We start from the raw sequence: 12,454 nt of genomic DNA, 5'->3' as shown, positions 1-12,454 counted from the left end.
AACCAATCAGACTTTACTAAACGAAAAATAACTGTTTCTATCAACATCAAACGATACCGACCCCTGATTAACAGAGACCAAGGCTACCCCATCCCCACAGCTTACGATGAGCTCATCAAACCACTCTAGCCTCCTGTACAAACAACCCACTCTGTGTACCTCACTTGCTTAGTTATCATCACATTGTTACCTTGTATTCATACTAGACTGACTTCTATGTTTATCCTTGCATCCATTGTTACCCCCTTTTTGTTATCATCACTTGTAAATTAGTTTTCCGTTATCTATATATCGTCTGTTCTCTCCCTGTATCATTTACACTTGAAAACGTCGTGTTCCAGTATTAAAGAAGATGTCATCCATATACACTTATTCTATTTGACTTCCAACTTCTAAATAAGCCACTCAAACAAGTCAATCACCACTCGGTTCTACCTCACACTACCCGGTTATACCAAACACCATTTGATTCCGCCAAATATCACCCAGTAGTACCAAACACCACCCAGTGGTACCAAACACCACCCAGTACTAAAATACACCACCCAGTACTAACAAACACCACCCAGTGCTACCAAACACCACTCACTTCCACCAAACACCACTCGGTTCTACCAAACACCACTCGGTTCTACCAAACACCACTCGGTTCTACCAAACACCCCCCGGGTCTACGACACACCACCCAGTACTATCAAACACCACTCGTTTCTACCAAACACCACTCGATTCTACCAAAGACAGCCCAGTACTACCAAACACCACCCAGTGCTACCAAACACCACTCACTTCCACCAAACACCACTCGGTTCTACCAAACACCACTCGGTTCTACCAAACACCCCCCGGGTCTACGACACACCACCCAGTACTATCAAACACCACTCGTTTCTACCAAACACCACTCGATTCTACCAAAGACAGCCCAGTACTACCAAACACCACCCAGTGCTACCAAACACATCCCAGTACTAAAATACACCACCCAGTACTAACAAACACCACCCAGTGCTACCAAACACCACTCACTTCCACCAAACACCACTCGGTTCTACCAAACACCACTCGGTTCTACCAAACACCCCCCGGGTCTACGACACACCACCCAGTACTATCAAACACCACTCGTTTCTACCAAACACCACTCGATTCTACCAAAGACAGCCCAGTACTACCAAACACCACCCAGTGGTACCAAACACATCCCAGTACTAAAATACACCACCCAGTACTAACAAACACCACCCAGTGCCACCAAACACCACCCAGTACTAAAAGACACCACCCAGTACTAAAAGACACCACCCAGTACTACCAAACACCACTCGCTTCTAGACAAGCCCGGCACTACCCAAAACATCCGAGAACTACCAAACACCTCTCAGAACAGAAGAATCAAGAGCAAGGTACCATCCAGAAAATTAGATGGCACGACTCCAGGTACCACTAAATAGCACTCGGTACTGCCAGGAACCACCCCGAACCACCTCTGCAAAATATGCAAAACCGTACACTCAGACAGACATAATTCTTCCTCCATCTGTAACGCTTCTTGAAACCACCGCATGCCCACTCTGAAAGCTGTGGAGAAATGTATTTCTAGACATACACGTACGAAATGAATCCACAAGTGACACAATATTTAGGTAGTGGCATTGTATGATGGCAGTGACATAGAATGTTGGCAATAGTATTTCATAGATATCCAATCGCCTTTGGCATCAGCATTGAAACAGGGCTTCTTTTCAGTTCAGCCACATGATGAATGACACGGCCTACCCATCATGTCTGCCTATCATACATACAATGTCACTGCCTACACAGATACTATTGCCAACATCCTATGTTACTGCCATCATGCCACTACCTACATATTATGTCACTTCTACACACAATACCATTAGGTACATAATGTGTCACTGTCATCATACAATGAGACTACCTACACACTATGTCACTTCTACACAATACCACTGGGTACATAGTGTGTCACTGCCAACATGCAATGCCACTACCTACACACTGTCACATCTACACACAATACCACTGGGCAGAAAACATCTCCATGACACCATCTGACATGTGACAATATAGAAGTAATACAGACTTCAGCTGTCGGGACCAACACGATGTTTGCATCCCCAAATGCCTCCAAACCAACTTCTTCACGTCACATTCAAGCGACGTCAGATTTCAACACATTCACTCCTCATCAAGCGAGGAATGAATACAAAGGTCCACCGTGTTACATATGAACATTGTTTCTGCTGACGACATCCAAACAGATCCAATCAAGAATAAAATGATTCTTAACTGGCCCAATCCTATATGATATAGATATTAGAGCGTCTCGCGCACTGCCCAAATGCCAACCATTAAACAAGAAAAAAAAGGAAAGAAAGAAAAAAAAAGAAAAAAAAAGATAAAAAAATGGATTTGAGGCCAGCAACAATCGGCTGACTTGAGGTTGATACAGATGCCAGTTCCGGTGGTGGTCAAAACACGGTTATAGAATATGCTAGCAGCAGTCACTGAAGTCTCCGCCCTCAAACTGGAGATCTTGGTATTGAAACGAGGTTTCAGGAATAGGGCGCTACGGACACAACCTTACAGTGGTGACAGATAATAACATTGTTACATGCTGACCTCAGTTCAGATGGGAGTCACTGAACACAGATGGCTGCTACATACTCCATCATCAGCGATATTCACACCACCATTACTGCTATACACTCCGCCAGCATCACTGTACACTCCATCGTCACTGCTATATACTCCTCAGTCTCTGCTATACACTCCACCAGCATCGCTATACTCTTCATCAACAGCGCTCTACGCTTCACCATCACTGGTATACACTCCTCCAGTACTGGTATACACTATTCCATCACTGCTAAACTCTCCACCATCACCGTTATACGCTCCTTAATCACTGCTATACACTCCACCATGACTGCTATACACTCTTTCATCACTGCAATACTCTCCACCATCAACACTATACGCTCCACCATCACCACTGCTTATGCTCTTCAATCACTGCTATACGCTCCACCATCATCACTATACGCTCCACCATCACTGCCATACACTCCTTCATCACTGCTATACGCTCCTCCGTCACTGTTAGACGCTCCACCATCCCCACTATACGCTCCACTATCACTGCTTATACTCTTCAATCACGCTATACGCTCCACCACCATCACTATACGCTCCACCATCACTGACATACGCTCCTTCATAACTGCTATACACTCCACCACCACCACTATACACTCCACCATCATGGCTATAGACTCTACCATCACCGCTATACTCTCCATAATCACTGCCATACGATCTACCATCACCGCTATACGCTCCATAATCACTGCCATACGATCTACCATCACCGCTATACTCTCCATAATCACTGCCATACGATCTACCATCACCGCTATACACTCCATAATCACTGCCATACGATCTACCATCACCACTATACACTCCATACTCACTCCCATACGATCTACCATCACCGCTATACTCTCCAAAATCACTGCCATACGATCTACCATCACCGCTATACTCTCCATAATCACTGCCATGCGATCTACCATCACCGCTATACTCTCCATAATCACTGCCATACGATCTACCATCACCGCTATACACTCCATAATCACTGCCATACGATCTACCATCACCGCTATACTCTCCATAATCACTGCCATACGATCTACCATCACCGCTATACTCTCCATAATCACTGCCATACGATCTACCATCACCACTATACTCTCCATAATCACTGCCATACGATCTACCATCACCACTATACTCTCCATAATCACTGCCATACGATCTACCATCACCGCTATACACTCCATTATCACTGCCATACGATCTACCATCACCACTATACTCTCCATAATCACTGCCATACGATCTACCATCACCGCTATACACTCCATAATCACTGCCATACGATCTACCATCACCACTAAACTCTCCATAATCACTGCCATACGATCTACCATCACCGCTATACACTCAATAATCACTGCCATACGATCTACCATCACCGCTATACACTCCTTAATCACTGCCATACGATCTACCATCACCGCTATACACTCCATAATCACTGCTATACACTCCACCATAACTGCTATACACTCCTTCATCACTGCAATACTCTCCACCATCACCACTATACGCTCCACCATCACCACTATACGCTCCACCATCACCACTGCTTACGCTCTTCAATCACTGCTATACACTCCACTATCATCACTATACGCTCCACCATGACTGCCATACTCTCCTTCATCACTGCTATACACTCCACCACCACCGCTATACGCTCCACCATCACCGCTATAGACTCCTCCATCACTGCTATACGCTCCTCCGTCACTGTTAGACGCTCCACCATCCCCACTATACGCTCCACTATCACTGCTTATACTCTTCAATCACGCTATACGCTCCACCATCATCACTATACGCTCCACCATCACTGACATACACTCCTTCATCACTGCTATACACTCCACCACCACCTCTATACACTCCACCATCATGGCTATAGACTCTACCATCACCGCTATACTCTCCATAATCACTGCCATACGATCTACCATCACCGCTATACTCTCCATAATCACTGCCATACGATCTACCATCACCGCTATACGCTCCATAATCACTGCCATACGATCTACCATCACCACTATACACTCAATAATCACTGCCATACGATCTACCATCACCGCTATACACTCCATAATCACTGCCATACGATCTACCATCACCACAATACTCTCCATAATCACTGCCATACGATCTACCATCACCACTATACACTCAATAATCACTGCCATACCATCTACCATCACCACTATACACTCCACTATCACTGCTTATACTCTTCAATCAATGCTATACGCTCCATCATCATCACTATACACTCCACCATCACTGGTATGCAATATGCCATCACTGCTATACACTCCACAATCACTGCTGTAAACACCATAACCATTTCTCCATAACTACGATACTCTCCACCATTATTGCTATACACTCCACCATCACCACTGTATACTCCGTATCCGCTATACACTCCACAATCACTGCTATATACTCCACCATCACCGCTATATATTTCTCCATCACTACGATACTCTCCACCATTACTGCTATATACTCCACCATCACCACTGTATACTCCGTATCCGCTATACACTCCACAATCACTGCTATATACTCCACCATCACCACTATATATTTCGCCATCACTACCCTCCACCATCACCACTGTATACCCAATCACCGCCATACTCTCCGACATCACTGCTATACTCTCCACCATCACTGCTATATACTCCTCTATCACCACTGTATCCATCATACTTTATACCAATAATTATGGCGCATGTAATGTTTGTGCCACAATGAACTCCTGCTTCAATTTACTGACCTTGTAATATATTTGTTAGGGTAACACTGCACTGTTCCGTATAATGTTTTCCACCAGTAGAGATGTGATATGATTGTTTTAGTGATTATTGTTTGTTATCATGTTTCATGTTTAATAACAATACATAGGTTGAATAAATCTAATTGAGGGTCACAAGTCACACCCCAGCAGTCGTTTGTCTTTATTTACCCTGCTACACAATCAAAACTCTCTGAAACCATCAAAGCCAACAAACCTGAGCCTGTAAACAGTGCCAACAAAGATGAAGGTGTTGTAACGTCCTTCCTGCCGCTGCGATCCCAGCTCCAAAGTTGATATGCAATCAAAGGTGAAGTTGACTGATTGAAGAAAACTTTCATGATGTCGAACAGCAACCAAATGAACCTCTTGTCCGGAAAACTGTGGCGTTACCAAAGTCGTCAGTGAGTTAGTCAAGATACTGATCACGTGACCAGCATGCAGCCGTCCCACCAATAGCTTTGAGCATGAACGGTGACAGAAGCAGTTATGGCAAGAGCTACTCACGCGATCACGCGAATTACGTTGGCACAACAAGTTTTATAATGTCTCGACAAATGCCAGTGTTAACGAGTTTATTCTTTTGAAACAAGGACAGATGCTCACAGATCGCGTCATGAACATTCGAGACAAAGTGGCCCCTAGAGAAAACACCCGACAGAGAACACACGGTCGGGTTATCCATTACTAATCGCGGGCGTTGAAGTTGGTCGTGGTAGTCAACTGGAAACCTCTGTGTTTTAGACACCAGTGAGTAAGTCAGGTTGATCATCTACAACTAGTGCCAATACATTTTCCTCGATGAAGCAACATGCAGACCGCTGAGGTTTTCAACCGCAATGATATATATACTAGACAAAAATAGTTAGGGGTGTACATACATTTTAAAATTTTGAATAATGATGTTTTTATTCATTGACACACTGATAAAATATCAGTCATAAAACATAGAAATATCCCTAACTTACTTTTTCCAGTATGATATGAGCGAATGAAAGGCAATTAGGCATTGGATTGTTTCCAAGAGCTGGTGTAAATGAGAAGTACAGTGCCAATACCGTCCGGTTACTGTATGTACCAGTTTAACCAACAATAGTGATACGGTGTATTCAGTATCTCCCCTTCATGTCCCCTTCCTATCTACCTACCCCTCCCGTCCATATCACTCATTGCCTTACTCGTCCACCTTACTCTCACTTCTACCTACCCCTCCCGTCCATATCACTCATTGCCTTACTCGTCCACCTTACTCTCACTTCTACCTACCCCTCCCGTCCATATCACTCATTGCCTTACTCGTCCACCTTACTCTCACTTCTACCTACCCCTCCCGTCCATATCACTCATTGCCTTACTCGTCCACCTTACTCTCACTTCTACCTACCCCTCCCGTCCATATCACTCATTGCCTTACTCGTCCACCTTACTCTCACTTCTACCTACCCCTCCCGTCCATATCACTCATTGCCTTACTCGTCCACCTTACTCTCACTTCTACCTACCCCTCCCGTCCATATCACTCATTGCCTTACTCGTCCACCTTACTCTCACTTCTACCTACCCCTCCCGTCCATATCACTCATTGCCTTACTCGTCCACCTTACTCTCACTTCTACCTACCCCTCCCGTCCATATCACTCATTGCCTTACTCGTCCACCTTACTCTCACTTCTACCTACCCCTCCCGTCCATAACACTCATTGCCTTACTCGTCCACCTTACTCTCACTTCTACCTACCCCTCCCGTCCATATCACTCATTGCCTTACTCGTCCACCTTACTCTCACTTCTACCTACCCCTCCCGTCCATATCACTCATTGCCTTACTCGTCCACCTTACTCTCGCTTCTACCTACCCCTCCCGTCCACATCACTCATTGCCTTACTCGTCCACCTTACTCTCACTTCTACCTACCCCTCCCGTCCATATCACTCATTGCCTTACTCGTCCACCTTACTCTCACTTCTACCTACCCCTCCCGTCCATATCACTCATTGCCTTACTCGTCCACCTTACTCTCGCTTCTACCTACCCCTCCCGTCCATATCACTCATTGCCTTACTCGTCCACCTTACTCTCACTTCTACCTACCCCTCCCGTCCATATCACTCATTGCCTTACTCGTCCACCTTACTCTCGCTTCTACCTACCCCTCCCGTCCATATCACTCATTGCCTTACTCGTCCACCTTACTCTCGCTTCTACCTACCCCTCCCGTCCACATCACTCATTGCCTTACTCGTCCACCTTACTCTCGCTTCTACCTACCCCTCCCGTCCATATCACTCATTGCCTTACTCGTCCACCTTACTCTCGCCTCTACCTACCCCTCCCGTCCATATCACTCTTTGCCTTTCTCGTCCACCTTACTCTCACTTCTACCTACTCCTCCCGTCCATATTACTCATTACTTACTCGTTCATATCCACCTTACTCTCCCTTGCACCTGCCACTACCGTCCATATTACTCATTCCTTACTCGACTCGTCCACACCCACCCCACTCTCCCTTGTACTGCCCCTCCCGTTCATATTACTCATTCCTTACTCGTCCACACCCACCCCACTCTCCCTTGTACTGCCCCTCCCGTTCATATTACTCATCCCTTACTCGTCCACACCCACCCCACTCTCTCTTGTACTGCCCCTCCCGTTCATATTACTCATTCCTTACTCGTCCACATCCACCCCACTCTCCCTTGTACTGTCCCTCCCGTTCATATTACTCATTCCTTACTCGTCCACATCCACCCCACTCTCCCTTGTACTGCCCCTCCCGTCCATATCACTCATTGCCTTACTCGTCCACCTTACTCTCACTTCTACCTACCCCTCCCGTCCATATCACTCATTGCCTTACTCGTCCACCTTACTCTCACTTCTACCTACCCCTCCCGTCCATATCACTCATTGCCTTACTCGTCCACCTTACTCTCACTTCTACCTACCCCTCCCGTCCATATCACTCATTGCCTTACTCGTCCACCTTACTCTCACTTCTACCTACCCCTCCCGTCCATATCACTCATTGCCTTACTCGTCCACCTTACTCTCACTTCTACCTACCCCTCCCGTCCATATCACTCATTGCCTTACTCGTCCACCTTACTCTCGCCTCTACCTACCCCTCCCGTCCATATCACTCTTTGCCTTTCTCGTCCACCTTACTCTCACTTCTACCTACTCCTCCCGTCCATATTACTCATTACTTACTCGTTCATATCCACCTTACTCTCCCTTGCACCTGCCACTACCGTCCATATTACTCATTCCTTACTCGACTCGTCCACACCCACCCCACTCTCCCTTGTACTGCCCCTCCCGTTCATATTACTCATTCCTTACTCGTCCACACCCACCCCACTCTCCCTTGTACTGCCCCTCCCGTTCATATTACTCATCCCTTACTCGTCCACACCCACCCCACTCTCTCTTGTACTGCCCCTCCCGTTCATATTACTCATTCCTTACTCGTCCACATCCACCCCACTCTCCCTTGTACTGTCCCTCCCGTTCATATTACTCATTCCTTACTCGTCCACATCCACCCCACTCTCCCTTGTACTGCCCCTCCCGTCCATATCACTCATTGCCTTACTCGTCCACCTTACTCTCACTTCTACCTACCCCTCCCGTCCATATCACTCATTGCCTTACTCGTCCACCTTACTCTCACTTCTACCTACCCCTCCCGTCCATATCACTCATTGCCTTACTCGTCCACCTTACTCTCACTTCTACCTACCCCTCCCGTCCATATCACTCATTGCCTTACTCGTCCACCTTACTCTCACTTCTACCTACCCCTCCCGTCCATATCACTCATTGCCTTACTCGTCCACCTTACTCTCACTTCTACCTACCCCTCCCGTCCATATCACTCATTGCCTTACTCGTCCACCTTACTCTCACTTCTACCTACCCCTCCCGTCCATATCACTCATTGCCTTACTCGTCCACCTTACTCTCGCTTCTACCTACCCCTCCCGTCCACATCACTCATTGCCTTACTCGTCCACCTTACTCTCACTTCTACCTACCCCTCCCGTCCATATCACTCATTGCCTTACTCGTCCACCTTACTCTCACTTCTACCTACCCCTCCCGTCCATATCACTCATTGCCTTACTCGTCCACCTTACTCTCACTTCTACCTACCCCTCCCGTCCATATCACTCATTGCCTTACTCGTCCACCTTACTCTCGCTTCTACCTACCCCTCCCGTCCATATCACTCATTGCCTTACTCGTCCACCTTACTCTCACTTCTACCTACCCCTCCCGTCCATATCACTCATTGCCTTACTCGTCCACCTTACTCTCGCTTCTACCTACCCCTCCCGTCCATATCACTCATTGCCTTACTCGTCCACCTTACTCTCGCTTCTACCTACCCCTCCCGTCCATATCACTCTTTGCCTTTCTCGTCCACCTTACTCTCACTTCTACCTACTCCTCCCGTCCATATTACTCATTACTTACTCGTTCACATCCACCTTACTCTCCCTTGCACCTGCCACTACCGTCCATATTACTCATTCCTTACTCGACTCGTCCACACCCACCCCACTCTCCCTTGTACTGCCCCTCCCGTTCATATTACTCATTCCTTACTCGTCCACACCCACCCCACTCTCCCTTGTACTGCCCCTCCCGTTCATATTACTCATCCCTTACTCGTCCACACCCACCCCACTCTCTCTTGTACTGCCCCTCCCGTTCATATTACTCATTCCTTACTCGTCCACATCCACCCCACTCTCCCTTGTACTGTCCCTCCCGTTCATATTACTCATTCCTTACTCGTCCACATCCACCCCACTCTCCCTTGTACTGCCCCTCCCGTCCATATCACTCATTGCCTTACTCGTCCACCTTACTCTCACTTCTACCTACCCCTCCCGTCCATATCACTCATTGCCTTACTCGTCCACCTTACTCTCACTTCTACCTACCCCTCCCGTCCATATCACTCATTGCCTTACTCGTCCACCTTACTCTCACTTCTACCTACCCCTCCCGTCCATATCACTCATTGCCTTACTCGTCCACCTTACTCTCACTTCTACCTACCCCTCCCGTCCATATCACTCATTGCCTTACTCGTCCACCTTACTCTCACTTCTACCTACCCCTCCCGTCCATATCACTCATTGCCTTACTCGTCCACCTTACTCTCGCCTCTACCTACCCCTCCCGTCCATATCACTCTTTGCCTTTCTCGTCCACCTTACTCTCACTTCTACCTACTCCTCCCGTCCATATTACTCATTACTTACTCGTTCATATCCACCTTACTCTCCCTTGCACCTGCCACTACCGTCCATATTACTCATTCCTTACTCGACTCGTCCACACCCACCCCACTCTCCCTTGTACTGCCCCTCCCGTTCATATTACTCATTCCTTACTCGTCCACACCCACCCCACTCTCCCTTGTACTGCCCCTCCCGTTCATATTACTCATCCCTTACTCGTCCACACCCACCCCACTCTCTCTTGTACTGCCCCTCCCGTTCATATTACTCATTCCTTACTCGTCCACATCCACCCCACTCTCCCTTGTACTGTCCCTCCCGTTCATATTACTCATTCCTTACTCGTCCACATCCACCCCACTCTCCCTTGTACTGCCCCTCCCGTCCATATCACTCATTGCCTTACTCGTCCACCTTACTCTCACTTCTACCTACCCCTCCCGTCCATATCACTCATTGCCTTACTCGTCCACCTTACTCTCACTTCTACCTACCCCTCCCGTCCATATCACTCATTGCCTTACTCGTCCACCTTACTCTCACTTCTACCTACCCCTCCCGTCCATATCACTCATTGCCTTACTCGTCCACCTTACTCTCACTTCTACCTACCCCTCCCGTCCATATCACTCATTGCCTTACTCGTCCACCTTACTCTCACTTCTACCTACCCCTCCCGTCCATATCACTCATTGCCTTACTCGTCCACCTTACTCTCACTTCTACCTACCCCTCCCGTCCATATCACTCATTGCCTTACTCGTCCACCTTACTCTCGCTTCTACCTACCCCTCCCGTCCACATCACTCATTGCCTTACTCGTCCACCTTACTCTCACTTCTACCTACCCCTCCCGTCCATATCACTCATTGCCTTACTCGTCCACCTTACTCTCACTTCTACCTACCCCTCCCGTCCATATCACTCATTGCCTTACTCGTCCACCTTACTCTCACTTCTACCTACCCCTCCCGTCCATATCACTCATTGCCTTACTCGTCCACCTTACTCTCGCTTCTACCTACCCCTCCCGTCCATATCACTCATTGCCTTACTCGTCCACCTTACTCTCACTTCTACCTACCCCTCCCGTCCATATCACTCATTGCCTTACTCGTCCACCTTACTCTCGCTTCTACCTACCCCTCCCGTCCATATCACTCATTGCCTTACTCGTCCACCTTACTCTCGCTTCTACCTACCCCTCCCGTCCATATCACTCTTTGCCTTTCTCGTCCACCTTACTCTCACTTCTACCTACTCCTCCCGTCCATATTACTCATTACTTACTCGTTCACATCCACCTTACTCTCCCTTGCACCTGCCACTACCGTCCATATTACTCATTCCTTACTCGACTCGTCCACACCCACCCCACTCTCCCTTGTACTGCCCCTCCCGTTCATATTACTCATTCCTTACTCGTCCACACCCACCCCACTCTCCCTTGTACTGCCCCTCCCGTTCATATTACTCATCCCTTACTCGTCCACACCCACCCCACTCTCTCTTGTACTGCCCCTCCCGTTCATATTACTCATTCCTTACTCGTCCACATCCACCCCACTCTCCCTTGTACTGTCCCTCCCGTTCATATTACTCATTCCTTACTCGTCCACATCCACCCCACTCTCCCTTGTACTGCCCCTCCCGTCCATATCACTCATTGCCTTACTCGTCCACCTTACTCTCACTTCTACCTACCCCT

The 12,454-nt window shown here is 47.6% G+C and overlaps 1 protein-coding gene across 4 annotated transcripts in view; it reads right to left on the bottom strand.

The window, feature by feature from the left end:
- The window catches only part of LOC137283163 (BAI1-associated protein 3-like), a 187,157-nt gene that overhangs the window by 161,808 nt on the left and 12,895 nt on the right, over positions 1-12,454 (bottom strand). The window lies entirely within an intron of this gene.

This window comes from Haliotis asinina, chromosome 5, assembly GCF_037392515.1.
Source record: "Haliotis asinina isolate JCU_RB_2024 chromosome 5, JCU_Hal_asi_v2, whole genome shotgun sequence".
Classification (NCBI taxonomy): domain Eukaryota; kingdom Metazoa; phylum Mollusca; class Gastropoda; order Lepetellida; family Haliotidae; genus Haliotis; species Haliotis asinina.
Note: the sequence above shows the minus strand (reverse complement) of the source record. Positions and strands in the feature narration are given on the sequence as shown.